Raw genomic sequence first — 19,490 nt, 5'->3', positions numbered from 1 at the left:
ATTTTTATCAGGGCGAGGTAAATGAGAATTTTTGGAAGACATCATCATCTGTCTATCTGACCTCCTCAACCCAGTTACCCGGGCAACCCAATACCCCCTTTTCCATAAATCATCAAATGTCCCCTCCCGCTGTGGGTTAGCAGCGGTGAGGGAGTGTCAGACTCTTACTGAATAAAAACCATCGTGTTCCGTCGTAGGCCTTTTATGTACCAGGGCCGCGGTAACTGTTTCGAACAATCTCGCAGCCCCAACCCAATACCCCTTGGTAAGACTGGTTGTCAGACTTACTGGCTTCTGTCTGTATCAAACGTGTGTAAACTACTAAACATTAGCGACATAACAATATTAATTATTTATCATTGTTTTCTATTTTGGTTACCTTGTTGTTATTCTCATCATGTCAACTGATTAGTATCGCGAGTGAAGCAGACGATTTTTTTTTAATGATATACTTGGGAAAAGGCTAGGCAGATGATGATGATATGCTTTTAACTAGAGCTGTTTCTTACTGCCCTCGCCCTGATACAAAATCCTTAGATTAATACTAGCTTCCGCCCGCGGCTTCGCCCGCGTTGAGTTCGGTTACATCGCGTTTCCAAGAAAATTCTTCAGAAGTCCGGGATAAAACTATCCTATGTTCTATTTTTAGGTCAACTCTATCTCTGTACCAAATTTTATCAAATCAGTTCAGTGGTTTAAACGTGAAAGCGTAACAGACAGACAGAGTTACTTTCGTATTTATAATATTAGTAGGGATTGTAAATGCGAGAATACTCTGTGTTAAATAAATGTTTTTTCTTCCTTTCTTTCTTTCTGTCTGGCTGGTGTGCAAGAAGTACTGAATCGATACAGGTAAATGAAAGGTACACAGATAAGTGAAGTCGTAGTGGGCCATTGGGTAAAGAAATAACCTCTCAGGTATGAGGGTTCGATCCCAGGTCAGGCAAGTACAGTTTTCTAAGTTTGTATGTATTTTCTATATCTTGGACACCACTGTTTCGGAGGGCCACTTAAACTGGGTTGAGCAGGTTAGATACTCAGCTGAGATTCAACTGCGCTGCAACTAGTTAGACCGGCAGCCGACGACATAGTTAAAAAGCATAGGGAAAAAGCTACGCAGAAGATGAGTTAGTATGGTTCCTCCGAGTCTGGCTACAATTAAAAACACCTTAACAGTCTACCAGTCTACTTTCCATAGCAACAACAACACACACACACACACACAAACACATGTATCTATATACATGTAGACTGCACAGTGGTTCGGTCACACACCACTGACGAACAATCGGTCACGGCTGTGTGACCCGTGAACGACCTTGGGGTCACTAGAGTTCTAGGTATTTTTAAATAACCTAAAGGACTGAAAACCATCATACGTCTATCTTCTAACATTATAAAGCTGAAGAGTTTGTTACTTTGCTTGAACGCGCTACATCTGAGGAACTAATGGTCCGATTTGAAAAATTATTTTAATATTATATAGCCCATCTATCGAGGATGGCTATAGGCTACTTTATATCCGGGACGCGGGTGAAACCGCTGGCAGAAGCTAGTATGTACACATACAAATGAATCCCTATATCCCTTGGTCACGCCACCACGCGTGAATGGCTGGACCGATTAAGCTGAAAATTAGAGGGAAGGTAGCTTAGACCCGGGGGAATTTTTGTGAATGTCGGCTATGGACGAGTGCAAGGGCTTAAGCTAATACTATATACAACCTTACTATCAAAAAAGTTCATATAATAATAAAACAAAAGAGCATCAAAAAACTCCTCATCGCTACCCACCGGGAGTGTACCCAAAAGGCTGGCTGCATTGCAATGTTGGATGGCAATGCTTTTGACCATAATAAAAACCAACCATAGGGTCAGTTGAAGTGTCAGCAAGAGAAAAGAACTAAAGGGCTCTTCTGGCTTCTGACTACCCGTAACGACTGCCAAAGATGTTTAAATGACGGCCGGGACCTACAGTTTAACGTGCCTACTGAAAACCTTGTCATGACGGAGCGACCGATCGGAGCGACTGTTAACTTTGAGCTCGAAGTCAAAAGTCTGAGGTTTTTATTTTTATATCAAACTATATAAGTAATTATTTCCCAGGTACTCAAATTACTTACATTATTGCAGTCTATCTAAAAAAATCCTACTTATCTATATTATAAACGCGAAAGTTTGTATGTATGGATATTTGTACCTATCTCTTTCACGCAAAAACTGCCTTTATTTTGATGAAAATAAGCTTTTGGAATGGGCAACTAGAATCAACCTTATTTATAATTTTGACGTTCATAAGTGCTTGTAAAGGCATAAATGAAATAAATGAATTGATTTGATTGATTTGATTTGAGACAGTGAAAAACCTTATGACATAGGCTACTATTTACCCCGATGTGCGAAGAAGTTCCCACAAGAAAAACACTATTCGACTAACCTAAGACCACTTACAAAATCGCAAGTAAACCCACAAAGAAAACTAGTATAGCTAGGTATATACTTATGTATAATAATATCTAATATAGCAAAGCCCTGACCTCGGTCAACATAGGAAGTTGACTCAGTAACATGACCTACCGCAATAATTCTAACCTTGATCTTGTGAATAACGAATTTGCTGTATTTTTGTTAGTTTTACCACTTCCCGCACCTGGATATAAAGTTGACTATGTCCTTTCTTAGGCTTTTGAGTATCTGTGTACGAATTTTCATTTAAATTGGTTCATTAGTTTTGGGGTAAAAATACGACAGACATATCAGCTATCTAGTACTGATATAATTTTCCAAATCGATTCAGTGCTTAGTTACTACGCATTTAACGCATACAAGACATATAAATATTGAACGTGGTAAAGAACAGACAAAATAATAGATACCTAGTTTAACTCAAATTCGCTTTGCAATAAGAAAATTCCTTAGATTATGCCTGAGCTAAGAAATATTATGTCTAACGTGTAATTTCTTATATTCTCACTTTAATTTATCAAAGTTAATTAACTGTACAGTAACTTCACTTTAATGGTAAGATAATAAAGTTGATAATTTCATCATCATTATCTATTTATATTATTTCCATGAAATGGTTAAAATATCTAATAGATTATTCGAAATCTATAAAATTAAAATACTTATTAGGTGCAACGTACCGACATAAACGCCAGTTTTACGAAAAACCGACGTTTACTTTTTCCGTTAACTTGGATCTTAATTGATTAACATCCTAACTTATATTTTGTGTATATTCTACGATATTATCTTATATACTACTAAATAAACTTTACAAAAATATCAGAAAATCCCATAACCAAAATAAAAAACCAACCTTTACAGTCTCCTTTCTACCAAAAACACACACAAAAAACAAAGAAACACAACACACAAAACACACTATAAAAATTGAAATTAAAAAAAATCACAACCTATTCCTATTTACGCTATTTATTTATCTATAAGAAACGCGAGGTTTGTATCTCAAAATCCCTTAACACAATTAAAACAAATATTTACACCCTCCTTTCTATTAAAACCAAAGAAACACAACACACTATAAAAATTAAACATTTTCGAAAAAAAATCACGACACATTCCTATTTACGATATACTATAAGACATTTCACGGGGTTTTGTTTATAAAATGTTTACAATAGAAAGGAGTTCTATCAAAAAGGAACACAAAAAACCAAATACACTATGAAAAAAACTCAAAATTAAAAAAAATACACGACACGTTCCTATTTACGATAGACTACAATACATCGCGGGTAACGTGGAACGAAACGTGCGTCCCGGGCCGCGGGTTGGTAAAGACTGGCGAGAGAGATGGTAGGGCTCGGCTAGATTAATGATAGGGCCCTTATCAGAGGAGCGGTGGGTTTCTATATGCTATCTATCTGTTGTTTAGAGATTGGGGATTTTTATACTAACTCCACATGCTTAGGTAAATTATAAAAAAATGCTCGATCCTTCTCCGTGTGAGAGGAGGCCTGTGCCCAGCAGTGGGACGATAAAAAGGCTGTAACAGTAACAGGTAAATTATGTATTTCAATGTGTTAATAATAAATGAGTCGTTGGTCTAGTAGTCGTGGCAAGACTGCTGTGGTGGTTTCGGGTTCGATTCGAGGGCTGGAATAGCTTTGTGGGTTTAGAGATTTTCGGAAACTTTTACCAATATGTACTATCTAATATATATTACTAAAATGGATAAATATCGATAAAATGATAAATAAATAAATGACAAAAATAATAAAGAGGAAACTTTTTTGTTTATTCAAACTCCTATATGAAAAATTATTACACTGTTGAAAAGCTAAGATTGAAAAATATGTCTACTAGAGGATTGTTCAGGTAAGTTACCGTGGCCCTGGTACATAAAAGGCTTTAGAAGGAACATGGCGGGTTTTAGTCAGTAAGAGTCTGACACTCCCTGACGCAACACCCACAGCGGGAGTGGTAACTTCATCATCCTCCGAGCCTTTTTCCCAACTATGTTGGGGTCGGCTTCCAGTCTAACCGGATTCAGCTGAGTACCAGTGCTTTACAAGAAGCGACTGCCTATCTGACCTCCTCAACCCAGTTACCCGGGCAACCCAATACCCCTTGGTTAGACTGGTGTCAGACTTACTGGCTTCTGACTACCCGTAACGACTGTAACTTCATGATTTCCCATTAATAAAAAAATAAAAGACTTAGTGGGAAAATACAAAGTGACTTTCAGAGTCATTGAAAAGAGTACCCATAGGCTTTAGCAAGCTATATTTAACCGTAGACATAACACCCCCTCTCATCTCCCACCCGTCCCGTATCCCGTGGGTAACGACCACGGATTAAAGAAAGATGAACGGAGTTTCTATAATGCAGGTAGGTCAGGCTTCTTCTTGTAGGTCTAATACGTGCGGTGGGCGTGACTAAAACGATTAGTTATGATGCGTTCGGGTTCTTTGAGACATCTTTTGTCGTCAAAAATCATCAAATGACCTCTCCCGCTGTGGGTGCAGCGTGAGGGAGTGTCAAACTCTTACTGACTAAAACACACCATGTTCCTTCTAAGCCCTTTATGTACCAGCGCCGCGAAAACTCTTTCGAATAATTCCGCAGCCCCGGCAGGCGTTGGGCCTGGTGGACCCCGCATTTTGAGTCATCTGTCAACGATTTTTTGGTATTACAAAAAAATGATGTTCAAGGAATACGTATAAGGGCGGAGCTAGTAACGTTCCTCGTCCCCCGAACACCCGCATGTTGTTGCGCTACTTTCAGGAGATTTTCCGTTATGACATCTCCGCTAGTCATTTAGTTCTCCATGAGTGTCGGCTAAGGTGACACTTATGTCACCCAGTTGAAGGGATTCTAACTAGACTTGCTTATAATGGGATAGAGGTCACCTTTTTCTAATTAGGTGCTATGGGATTCTTGGTAATAAAGGTTTTTTGTATTTTTTTATTTTTAATCTCAAATATCTTGAGGCTACTACTCCGTGCTTCTACCTATAAAATGTGATTCTGATGTATGCGCTATATTTTTGACAAGATTAATCTTTTGAGTCGTTTTCGCGTGGGAAAAGTGTCAAACACATATAAAATTTTCGCCATTATAATATTGGCTTTCAATTACTACATTAATTTATATGTTATGTAGACCTATATTAATATACCTATGTTAGCTTTTAAAACTCTTACTAACAGTAAACTATGTTAAATTAGCTTTTAAAACTCTTACTAACAGTAAACTATATCCATACACTACTATAAATTTTTTCAACCTTCACCTCTGTAACTATTGAACCGATTCCCATCAAATTTTGTACACATTAAAATTCAAAAAAATGACAAATTTTCGTATATTTACTTGGCATATTTACTAGAAAAAAGAAAAAAAACAATATTGAGGGATTTTTAAATGATTATTTTTCAATCAAGCGTATACAATATGTATTATACTAACAGCCTGGATATTCTGTGAAACCTTTACAAGCTAAGGGGGTGTTCGTCTAGACGGCGAGGTCAGTGACCCCGGCTGAAGTTCTGACAGACAGGGTGGCCAGCACTCAGAGTGTTTTGATATTTGTTAGACTTTCTAGTGAGGTTGGGTAGTTGATTTGTTAAGAAGTGTATTGTTTTATAGTACGTGATAATATTATAAAAAAAAAACTAATGATAAAATCAATAAAATTAAAAAAAAATGGAAAATCATTGAATGAAGTCATTATCTCCCGAGCCTTTTCTCAACTATGTTGGGGTCATTTATAATATAATAATTTAAAATACGATTAACCAAGTTAACAAAAATATACTTTATCTTAGTGGCCTAGTGGGTAAAGGATCAACCTCTCAATTATGAGGGCGCGGGTTCGATCCCAGATCAGGCAAGTACCAATGCAACTTTTCTAAGTTTGTATGTACTTTCTAAGTATATCTTAGACACCATTGACTGTGTTTCGGATGGCACGTTAAACTGTAGGTCCCGGCTGTCATTGAACATCCTTGGCAGTCGTTACGGGTAGTCAGAAGCCAGTAAGTCTGACACCAGTCTAACCAAGGGGTATCGGGTTGCCCGGGTAACTGGGTTGAGGAGGTCAGATAGGCAGTCGCTTCTTGTAAAGCACTGGTACTCAGCTGAATCCGGTTAGACTGGAAGCCGACCCCAACATGATTGGGAAAAGGCTCGGAGGATGATCTTGATTTGGACAAAAAAAACATGATGTGTAAGAATAAACAAATGTTGGTAAATCTAAATAAATAAAATAAAATAAATAAATACAGAAGTCTATTTTGACTTGTTTTGTAGAAAATATTTAAAAACTTACCTTATTCAACCGACTTCATTTTCAGATTGTGGTAAATTGAAGATCCCAGTATTTCAGCTTTACTCCATTTAGTATTTAGTACCTGTAACCAAAACAGAATAACATTAATTATAAACGTGAATATTTCAATATCGTTTTCATTTTTAACTAAATAACAATTTATTCTTCATTTAACTTTAAACTAAAGCCTATGTATATGTCCATATGAATTACACATTCAATAATATTAACTTTATTTACCACTGAGTTTTTTGATACATAGTTTTTATTTTTGTAAATATATAGATTAGGTAAGATAAGTAGGTTTTGTACTACAATCGTTTTTGATTTAAATTGTAAAAATAATTAATTATGTTATATACAAAAAAGTAAGTAAATTTACCACTAATAACCACTGAAAACTACTGAAAATGAACTGAAAAGGTTACAAGACAGACTTACAGTTACCTAGTGCCACACCCTATACCGCGTTGTGGTAGGTCAGTAACATCTGTGCTTCTAACCTATATTGGAACACAGGGTGATTCAAGGTATAGGAAAAATAAATTAGGAAATGCATATATATTTTTTTGATTTTGGTATGATTTTTGAATTGTTTAGTGTTAAAATATTATATAGAAGTAATATTGTACTTATATAAAAAATCTTGTGAAAATATAGACATGATACGGTATTTTCCTAAAAGTAAAATTCATAACTTTTATTGAACTATCAAAACCCGGTCGCTCTCTATGCAATATGTGTATGAAAATGCGAGCTAAAACGTCACGGTTTTTCACGTCAAACTGTATGTTTATTTAGCTTATGTTATAAAAAATATATATTGGATCCATCAAAACAATGTATGAAAGTAACATTATTTAAAGATGTTTTACCAAATTTTATTTTTGACCTAGTCAAGTAAACACTTTATGATGAAACATACAATTAAAGAAAATATAATGAAAAAAGTATGCATTATATGTATTTTTTTTTAATTACTAACGTACTATTTTTGAAGCTGACACACTAAAATCCTTTTATTTTAAGTTTCACTTGATTTCAAAGGTGGATTATAAGTAATATCTAATAGATGTAATTAAATTGAGGATATTATTTACATACTACATGAAATAACAAAATTCTAACTAAATGAGGAAAAATATGAATTAGTCAGTTAATACAGGTTGATGTTTTAATATCGATCTATAATAATTAATAACTATTTTTTCTTTTTTTTTTAAATAACATAATAAAAAACACTTTAACATATTTAGGATAAAAAAAAAACAAATGTAAATACAATTTAAGCTTGTAATTTAATTAATAATTTTTGGTTTAGATTTTTGTGCCAATTTCATATTATGTGTTAATAAGTATGTATTATATAGTTGTAAATAAACCATTAAAACGTAGCATATATTAAAATTTAAAAAATATTATTTTCCAAAAACAAATCTTATCTTATTGTTTTATCCAAGTATCATATTGTCTACATTTCTCTGAAACACAAATCCCATGCTCACAAAAGTAACTTTGGAGCAAAAGTTCACCGTCTAGGATATGAACCCGCGACCTCTCGCCAGACAGCGTCGGTCGTTGGTCTGCTGTCATTTATTACTTGTCGATACTAAAGGTCAATTTCAAGTTACTTTAATTGTTTCAATATATACCAGTTACTATGGGCCTTACTACAAAAACTTTAAACCCTGTTTTACACTTGTCTAATAAAATTTTGGCTGCAAAATGAACCATATGTCAACGTCATAATTTGACATTTTTTTAGACAAGGCATAAACTGACGTTTAAAAGTTTTTGTGGTAAGACGGTATAGGTTTTTGACTTGTCTAAAGTCTTGAATTATAGAGTGGTTGGTGCGGGTTTCGATAAGCTATCTATCCGTTGGTTGCGATTGGATATTGAGTTTTGATATTAGCTTCGTACGAGTTATGACAAATTATTGAAATTCGCAGATAGGAAAAAAATATATGTGATGCGGTTTCATCGTGTTCCAAGGAATAATCTTCCCATGCCCTGATAAAATATAGCTGCCCAACGATGAAATATTTTTTATTTTTTTTAATAGTTTGAGAGATAAAACAAGAAAAAAATATAATTAAAAAAAAAATTCAAAAGATTTTTTAGAAATTATATTTCAAAATTTATGAATACTTCATTCCAACTAGATGAGTATATAAAATTTTAATTATATGCTACGTTTTAATGGTTTATTTACAACTATATAATACATACTTATTAACACATAATATGAAATTGGCACAAAAATCTAAACCAAAAATTATTAATTAAATTACAAGCTTAAATTGTATTTACATTTGTTTTTTTTTATCCTAAATATGTTAAAGTGTTTTTTATTATGTTATTTAAAAAAAATAAGAAAAAATAGTTATTAATTATTATAGATCGATATTAAAACATCAACCAGTATTAACTGACTAATTCATATTGTTCTTCATTTAGTTAGAATTTTGTTATTTCATGTAGTATGTAAATAATATCCTCAATTTAATTACATCTATTAGATATCTAGTTGGAAAATCATAATAAGCAATGACTTATTGTGTTTCTGATTATTAATTGATTTCCAACTATGTTGGGGTCGGCTTCCAGTCTAACTGGATGCAAGGTGAGTACCAGTGTGCCACGTGGAGCGACTTACTATTTGACCTCCTCAACCCAGTAAACCGGGTACCCCTAGGTAAGATTGATTATTAGACTTTCTAGCCTATTACTAAAAGATGTTCAAATGACAGCCGGGACCCGCTAATTTAACATGCCTTCCGAACAGAGGAACTCGTCTTGACAAGATGGTCACACATTCACAAACTGACCACGCCAAGCATTGCTTGACCCGTATGATTATTCAAATTTTTACCTAGCCACAAACTACTCATAACAGGACAAACTAGCCGATTTCCAGCGGTTGCACCCGTGTCGCATAGGAACTACTACCCGTACCGGGATAAAATATAGCCTATATTACTCTTAAAGAATGTAGCTTTCGCCCAGTAAAAGAATTTCTCAAATCGGTTCAGTAGTTTCTGCGCCAGATTCAAACAAACATACAGACAAACAAAAAAACGTTTCCTCTTTATAATACATGTATATATTAGTATCTATAGACCTTCAATTAATAATACTAATACTACAGAATCACCGTTATGACGTCACGAAACCAAATCAAAACGCGTCGGTCCCTGTATCCTGAAACTGCGCGCACACTAGCGCAGCCAGACAACGCACACGTGCGCAAAGTCGCGTGTTGGTACAGAGGAGGTTACGCACACAGATGAATGCTGTCTCGTGAGTTTATATAGGATGTTTTGTAAGGTTTTGATGATATTTTGTGGGTTTGTAAATCATGTAAGGTTATGTGGATTTTATTTGGATTCAAAGATTAACACACTTTCTTGAAGATTCCGAAAGTAAATAAAATAATTGTAGAACTAACAACAACCGGTTCGCGAAAAACTCAGTAACTTCTAAAAAGTTTAGTATTACCGTTTTGTCAATAGATAAAGAAATGATTCCTAAAAAAAGTTCACATAATAGTACTATCTGTACGAAGAAGAAATAGACTACGGGTTAGTCCTCACTGATACTATAAATGCGAAAGTATGATTGTTTGTTCATATTCACATCCTTTATTGTATTCCATAACGTACAATATATGGTTGACATATTAAAATAGTAACAACAATTAAAGCTCCTGATGGAGATGAGCAGGTACTTATTTATTGCCAAATAATATCCAAGATTTACCATCGTTATTATTTAAAAGAGTGCTATTTAGACTGTTATTAGAAAAAAAATACTACAGTATCAAAGAATACTTAGAGGATCAATCGCTAGTGACATAATAAATAAATATATTTGTCTATACATACTATATAATATACAAGAATGACATAATTACAATAATAATATAATGTAATTTTATTATAAATATTTTGTACGCCATAGTATGGCAGGATATGTTGGAACCAGAAAGTACCATCTATTGTACCATATTCTGACAAATAAATATTTTTGATTTGATTTGATTTATTTATTTATCACAAACACAGATCATTACAAGTACATAATTTAACAATGCGATAATGTGGTAATTCTCTTCGATCGTCTTTCACTATATTGCATATTTATTACATAGTCTTTGTGAACTAATTCAAAGAGCAGGATCATTATGTCTAACCTAAGAAGATGTGGTCTGTTACGTTTAGCAACAAAACGGCTGGAATGATATAAGACGTGAAGATACGTGGTACCCAGGAGTGTACCCAGTGTTTACTTCAACCGCAATAAACATTACAAAAATTAAAACGTTATGATTATTTAAAATTTTAAAGCGAAAGCATATTTTATTCTTATCGTTCTGTGGTTAGCATAGTTGTGATAATATATCACTTATGTCATAAGTCACTATGTCAAAGCCTGCCGGGTCTACGGGATTGTTCACGCGAGTTTTTAGTCAGTAAGAGACACTCCCTCACGCTGGACTCACAGAGGGAGAGGTAATTTGATGAGTTTCCCATACTTACAATTATTATTCAAAAAATGAAAACTGTCTTCAATAATGTATACATATCGGCACGAATCTTGAGCTCTGTCCTACATCTGCGCAGAAGTGATTTATTAGCAAAGAACCAATCCCGAGAGACGGCTATGACGCGATGCACTGCGGGCCAATCACCGCTTTAGCACGCTCCCGCGCCTCACTTCATACCACAAAAGGGACCCAAGAAATTACTTCTGCCCAGATGTAGGTCAGAGCCCAAGATTCGTGCCGATAACTATAACTGAAGCCTTTTCCTAAGTTTGATAAATACTGAAAACCTCATCGAAATCGACTCAGACAAACCTGAGATAATCACGCACAAAGGAACATTCATTCAGGTCAAGCTGAGAACCTCCTTTTAAAGTCGGTTTAAAAATACGAAATGAGGTAATTCTTTTTTTTTCATTTCATTTCATACTTTGTTTGGGAAGTAATTTTAATAAGTCTTATTTTTTTAATAAAAGTGATATTGCTATTTCTTAAAAGGTAATTCTTGTAAAGTTAATTGTTTTGTAGTTATGTATTATGTTTTTAATTGAACAATGAATTACCTACTCTCCGTCTGTTAGGAATTCTTATAAGAAAGACTGGAAAAGAACTATTCAAACAATCAGACATTATTCTCATAAGAAAAAATATGTCCACAATAAAACAGATTTCAATTGACAACGCAACATCAAACGTTCTCAAAAACAACAGCCTGTATACAGCCGTCTGCTGCACACATACAAAGACAACTCTATCCGTACACGTCTGCCTCACTCACACAACCAAAACGCGTAGGAGTTTACACACACCAACACTTGTCTACACAAGTCTGGAGCGCACACAAAGAAACAATTCACTCACACAGCCGCAAAGACTTCTATAAACACAAGCGTGGATGAAACTCAAAGGCGACGCACACAGAGAAACATGTTCGTGTAACTAAACGTCTGTACGCACACATAGAAACACAGAGGTCGATGACCGACCGTCAGTTTTTGCAATGTACTAAGATATAAGATTTTTTTTCGTAAAACATTTAGCGGAGCTTTTGTATGCAACTTTGGATTTTAGTGCTTATAGAATAGGGTTTAAATTGTGTTAATTAGTGGTAAGATTTCGATCAAGGAGCAAGATTGATCAGCTGATTTTGGCAGAGAAAGTCTGAGGATGGGATATAAAAGTTTTGAGTCTAAAGAGTTTATATATCCTGGTATGGACCTCAACTAATATTTAGCAACGTTCTGAGGGAACTTCTTTCTGCATATGGATAAAAAGTAGCCTATATGTTGTTCTTACGTCTAAGCTATATCACTGTCAAGTTTCATCAAGATTCATTGAGTAATTTTTGCGTGAAAGGGGAACAAACATATCTACATATCACAAACTTTCGCGTTTATAGCATGAGTAGGATACCCTGTTTCGGAGGACACTATAACCTGTAGGTCCCGGCTGTCATTGAACATCTTAAATCTGATTAACCTTGTAGTCAGAAGCCAGTAAGTTTGACAACCAGTCTTAACTTGGGGTAAAGGGTTGCCCGAGTAACTGGGTTGAGAGGGTCGGATAGGCATTCGCTCCTTGTAAAGTGGTACTCAGTTGCATCAGGTTAGACTGGGAGCCAACCCCAACATACTTGGTAAAAGGCTAGGATGATGACGAAATGTGTGGATTCAAATCCAAGCAAGTATCAATGCTAAATTAAGTATGTGTACTTTCTATAAGTTACAATTGGTAAAGGAACACATATTGGGGAAACCAGGATTACAGACTACAGTTTGAAATTTAATCTGCCTTGAACAAGCGTGGAGAATAACGCTAATTCCTTCTCTGTATGAGAGCATAATATATAATTTGAGTGAAGAGTATTGAAGAGTAGGTATTACAGTATTTTACAAGATGAAAGCTTTCTATAAAAACATGACTCTCTTTCTAGGTCAGTCGGGTAAAAATACTCCTGTCTAGAAGATTAATTTCCTGTGAATTCACATCAGCATCATTTACCTTTTCCCAACTATGATGGCTTCCAGCGACTGCCTATCTGGTCTCTTCAATAGATCTATATCTGCAATAGATAATTCTGTCTGTCAGACTACGTGTTGAGTTCAGATTACGTGTAAAGGCTGACAAAAAAAAAGGAATTTACAAAGGACAGTTTGGTTCTCCTGTATATTACCAAGGATATTCATAGACTAAGAATACAGGGATTAATCCAAGTATCTAAGCAAAGGTATCTGTAATGCATTGATGTTTTGGTCCTTAGAAATGGTGCTAGTTGACTAATATGAATCAAATTCATATCTTCTTATCGAGTGTGAGCTGCAGGTTTAATTACCTAACAAGCCCTAGTGTCAGAGTGTACTCAAATCCACCTGACGGCCTCTGACGTGGAATTGTAACAACGACTGCTACTGAGTAGCATTTATTTCAATAGGTTTTTTAATGACTAGTCAAATTCAATACTTTTATTGAACTGTCAAAACAGTGATTTTCTATGTTGTATGAAAATCCAAACTATGACGTCACAGATTTTTTACATAAAGCTAGTAAAAAGTATACCTATTTTGCTTTTATTTATAGGTAAGGTAGGATTTTTTTTTGTTTGTTACTGCACAAATTTTAAATTCAAACTTCCTAAGTCTGACAAATACTGACCGTATTAATATCGGTTTAGCCAAACGTAAGGTAATTGTGCAAAGACATTCATTCAAGGGTAGAGATCAAACTGGGAACCTTCTTTTTTGAAGTAGGTTAAGAGTTAAGAGTTATTTATAGAAGCATATTTAATTTTAGTTTTCCTTGTATGTGTCATTCTGAGCAATGTATATTTGAAATGGTTTAGTAGTTTTGACATGAAAGTATAATAGACAGAGTTACTTTCGCAGTTACATTATTAGTTCGGATCAAAAATTTTGATCCTTTTTTAGCACCCTTTCTACAGTACTCCAGAACAAAAAATCAATACACCTTTTTGATACTATTGGGTAATTTTTATTTCGTTTTTTTGAACCACCCCTAGGTTAAGGGTGTTTCGACCAATGGGACCTCGTACTTTCACCCCTAGTAATTATTATTAGGAAGAAGAAAGTAAGGGGTAATTTGTACCCCTGTGTTATATATAGGGGTGAATTTTTAATGGTTATTTTATACCCTTTCATTAAAATTTTTGGATGTGGACTTGTATTTTTGAAAATTCTAGGTGAAATGTTTTTGAATGTATGGCGTTTTGATGGCTAAGTTAAGTATTTTTTTTTTACGTTCAAGTTTGCTGTTTCCCACGGTTTCACTCGCGATTTGTATAATTTAATATGTCGTCTAGTATTTTTTTGTTAAGTTACAAAATTGTAAATTAATTCAACGCCCGTGTCTGTGTTTCCCGATAAATAGGTTAATTCTAGATACACGTGGCTTCTTCTATCCGCGTCCTCATCTTTGACCGCAAGAAATTAAAAAATGTTACCATAGGTACCCATGTATTTCATTGATTTACACTAAATAAATATATATTTTTATTATCTTCCACTGATGCTCAAATTGTGTTGCACCTACCACTTCTATTTCACCACCACCCTAAGGTAGACTGGCAGAGAACGCCTAAGGCGTTAAGTCCGCCGTTGTACAATGTGCAAAAAGTATTTTAAATAAAATAAATAAATAAAGGCTCCGAAACTACTGGACCAATTAAAAAAAAACTCATTTCACTTTTGGAAGGCTAGACTATCCTCAAGTAACATAGGTTATATTTTGTCAGAGCACGGGAAAGATCTCCCTGGACGCGGTGCCATCGATGGATAAGAATATTTTTTTATATAAACATGTTCTGTAATCATATTTCTTATAAATATACCCCATAAAGCCGTTTCTATGTCAGAGTGATTGATCAATCAAACTTACAGTTGACCTTTAGAAAGTTTCTCACTATTATAACGACGTCCAAGGCCGATTTCGGCCACGGCGGCTGTTCTCATATAAGGAGATCAGCCAGCTGCGCAGGACATATTATAGTGCAGGCACATTTGTTTGGACACAGGTGCACTCACTGGCTCCTAAGACACAGGCATTCCTAGTTTAGGGGCCAGGGTCTCAACATTTGTATGCCTTCAATTAAATTGTAATCCTGCTAGATATTAAGCATTTTGTAAACATTTTGTAAGGATTTGCATCAATAAAGCATTTACTTCACTCTCATGGCGCGATTGGACGACAATCCGACAGCACCGGAGAGAGATCACAAGCAGGACCGACAGGAACGTCCGACACGATGCTTTCACTATAAAATTGTGTACGAATGACGTATGTATAAGTGTAAGATATGAAATTCTCAAAAATATTCGAAGATATTTTCAAAATTAAAACGCGTTGATGTCTTTAGTTCTAAACACTTAGATTATATTTAAAATCTTAGCTTTACAACTTAATTTATAAGTAAGTTTGCTTAGGTATAAGTAAGGAATTAATTAACATAGAAATGTTCCTCTATACTAAGCTCATACAGACTATCATGGGTCGTACGTTGATGTACCAGTGTGCCACAAGGAGCGACTGCCTATATGACCTCCTCAATCCAGTTACCCGGTCAACACAATACCCCTTGGTAAGAGTATTCACAGACTGCCGACTAAACAGTCGGCCGACAGTTGAAACCGAAGGATTTTTTAAAAGAAAATCTTATTGGGTGAAAGAAATAATGGTATTTATGAGATGACGGCAAAGACAGTATTATTTATGGAATAAAATTTATTACAGAAAATCTTGATTCCAATCAAAATTTATGAGCCCAAACAAAATGTCAGCCGACCAAAAGTTTGCAATCTTAAGTTAAGATTTTAGTTACATTCAAAATTAAAAAATAAAATTAAAAAAATATTTATTCATCAAAAAAAGAATTACAATAAAGTTTGGCAATGACCATCAAACTAAGCTACAGCCTGTGTCTTGAGGGTCCGAGTTGCGACATTCAGGTATTAACGAATATTTAACATAAGGAAATATAAAAAAAAGAAAAATCAAGAAATAAAAAACAAGAAAAATCAAGAAACATTACCTACCTAATAAGTCCTTTTTTATATTTTTTTCTATTTTTTGTATTTTTTTGTATATATTGAAGGGCAAGTGAATCTATGGAAATCACCTCGTATATAATACTTTTTTATAAGCATGTTTGCAAGCTACCTATGGGGTTGTCTCACCCTTAACTTGATCCCTATAAAAAGGGGTGAAAGGATTGTTAAAGCTCACTGGCTTATCTCCATGGCAACGGGCCATGGATTAACCGGGAATAAATGAACCTTACAATATTATGCGCCCGGATAAAAACTAGCCTATATCTACATATATCTGTTATAATAAAGAGGAAACATTTTTTGTTTTTTTATTTTTTTGTACGCGTTGTAAAGCTCTGAAACTAGTGAATTAATTTGAGAAATTCTTTCACTGTAAAAGTTTCACTATTTCCGGTTGAGTAATATGGTATATATTTTATCCCGGTACAGGCTAGTAGTTCCCAAGGGATGGGAGTGAAACTAAGGGAAACTAGCTAGTTCTAATATAAAAGCTATATTTTAATCAAGTCATCAAAAACCATCTCATTGCCATCGGTATAAACATTCCCATTTTTTTTCGTAGAATATGTGCCCAAACCCCTTTATCTTTTAGTGAAAAACGTATGAAAATCACTTAAGCAGTTTTTAAGTATTTTTGAATACTCGCAACGGCTGCCTGCCTTCCGAAACACAGAGGAACTCGTCATAACATATTTATATGGTCACCAATCCGAATACAAACCGCACTAAGCGTTGCTTAACCTTATGATCGATCGTCCTGTCCGTTATTTTGTCTTCTCACAAATGCAATGTCATTCGATACAGGAAAACCCCAATCGTTGTTATCCATCAGTTTTTGATATTACCACCACGGAGTATAGAAAGATGAACAGAGATGCTATAAGGCAGGTAGGTCAGGCGCCTTCTTGTAGGTCATAGAGGTACGTTGGGCACGACTATCAGTTACGAGTGAACTAACAAAGCGTTTGGGTTCTTTGAGACATCTGTCAACGATTTTTGACATTACAAAAGTCGGGTCTAAAGAAGGCGTATAAGACAGTAACGTTCCTCACAAATATTAGTGCGTGGGTTCGATTCCAGGTGCAGGCAAGTACCAATGCAACTTTTCTAACTTTGTATGTACTTTCTAAGTATATTTGGCCAACAATGACTGTTTTGGAGTGCACGTTAAACTGTAGGTCCCGGCTGTCATTGAACATCCGTGGCAGTCGTTACGGGTACCTAGTCAGAAGCCAGTAAAGTCTGACAACCAGTTTAACCAAGGGCACTGGATTGCCCGGGTAACTAGGTTGAAGAGGTCAGATAGGCAGTTGCTCCTTGTGGCACACTGGTACTCAGCTGTATCCGGTTAGACTGGAAGCCGACACCAACATAGTTGGGAAAAGGCTCAGGAGATGATGGCATTTTCTTAGTAGATTTTCCGTTACCTCTGCTAGTGATTATATTCTCTATCTTTGCAACGCACAGACAGTCTATATTATTATACATGGTCATGTGTATGGTTACAGAGATGTGGGCCTCGATCGCGCGATCAAACGGATGCTGCGAGGGGGGGGGGACACACGCTTATATGTATAGAATTAGGGTTCCGTAGGTCGAGAGCAGAATCATGTCATTAAGCTGTTGAATACCTAGTCAAAAAGTAGCCTACAACCGTCTAGTTATCACAAACCTGTATGAGAAATTTTAGCGTGACTGTGTATAAAATTAATACTCAATCAAATTCAAGGATAAATAAATATGTAGTTTCCCCAATCACATGCCGTGGTAACTCCTTTGTAAAGCGGGATAAAAAGTAGCCCACAGAGTTTTGTCAAATCGTGCTCCTCAAATTAGTAACTCCAGCCAATGGTCTATTCTGAGCTCAATACTATTAATATAAAAATAATACTGTAAATCTGTCCAAAGTCATTATCCAAAAAAAAAAAGATGTTGACAGATTGAGAACATTATCCTTTTTGGGAAGTTGGTCCAAAACCTGTTTAAAGTTATCTTATAAAAAAATAAAAAACAATGATTAAATAGATAACGGTCAGTTTCATATGTATTTGTAGTATTTTTAAGTTAAAAAATCATAGTATTGTATTTATTTAGATCATTACATTAATATATGTTCCTTTTACCGATTATTGCATGTATCCTTTACACACTATTTATTTATTTAACAGTTTTTATACACATAGAAACACAAACAAGAATAAATAATAGAAACAATTGTACAAGGGCACAGTTTATCTCTAAAGAAATTTCTTGCAGCAGGCCCGTTATGGGAGAGTTAGAATAAAAGAGATAGGTACAGATAGACAGTGTAAAAAGAAAGAAGATATAACTACTACACTATTCTTTTTCTTTACATACTATTTCCCCCAAAAAAAAACAAAAACAGTACTACAGAACCCAACCTCTCAAGCCGGCCTCACACTAACCGCTTCGGTGTAACCCCTGTGAATCAGCGCTAACATAACGAGCGCGTGATCCGGTCCCGCGGCTACCGAGATACGCGTCCGTGGCTGTGTGAGTGTGGTCCGTTGCCGTTGTGCCACGAGAATTTTGTTATGACATGACGTGGTTCTAGACTTCATAGTTCAGTACTGGTTTTTTTTTGGGAAATCATCAAATGACGGCTCAAGCTGTGGGTGCAGCGTGTGGGAGTGTCAGACTCTTACAGCCAGTTTCTTTATCAAAAGTAAAAAAAAAACAAAGTAATGTCGTAAAGTAAAAGTAATGGTCAAATTACTTTTTCCCGATTTTAACTACATATTAGTTTTGCTGTTACTTGAGCCTTGAAAAAACGAATTTGACCGTTATTTTTACTTTTGATGAAGAAACTGACTGTTAGTGATAAAAACCCACCATGTTCCTTCTTAAGCCCTATACATATGACCGAGCGCCGCTGTAACTCAAATAAATAAGGCAGTCCTTAGACGATTTGACTGAAGAGAAGAAAAGTAATTTGGAAAGAACATGTATTTTAAGTCTGTAGAGCCAAAGCGATTTGTTAAGTTCGTTCGACCTAAGTGACACCCGAACCCACCCTAATAAAATGATTTGGGTATGAGATAGCCTATTAATCAAGAAAGGCTTTT

At 35.2% G+C, this 19,490-nt stretch overlaps 1 long non-coding RNA gene across 2 annotated transcripts in view; it reads right to left on the bottom strand.

Annotated features, from left to right (window-relative positions):
• The window catches only part of LOC124643692, a 114,684-nt gene that overhangs the window by 19,078 nt on the left and 76,116 nt on the right, over positions 1 to 19,490 (bottom strand). For both annotated transcript variants that reach the window (XR_006985971.1, XR_006985970.1), the window contains one exon: positions 6,799 to 6,880. This is a non-coding gene — a long non-coding RNA (uncharacterized LOC124643692). The remainder of the gene's footprint in view (positions 1 to 6,798; positions 6,881 to 19,490) is intronic.

Source organism: Helicoverpa zea, chromosome 28 (assembly GCF_022581195.2).
Source record: "Helicoverpa zea isolate HzStark_Cry1AcR chromosome 28, ilHelZeax1.1, whole genome shotgun sequence".
NCBI lineage: Eukaryota > Metazoa > Arthropoda > Insecta > Lepidoptera > Noctuidae > Helicoverpa > Helicoverpa zea.
The sequence above is the reverse complement of the archived record's forward strand: the minus strand, read 5'-3'. Positions and strand labels throughout refer to the sequence as shown.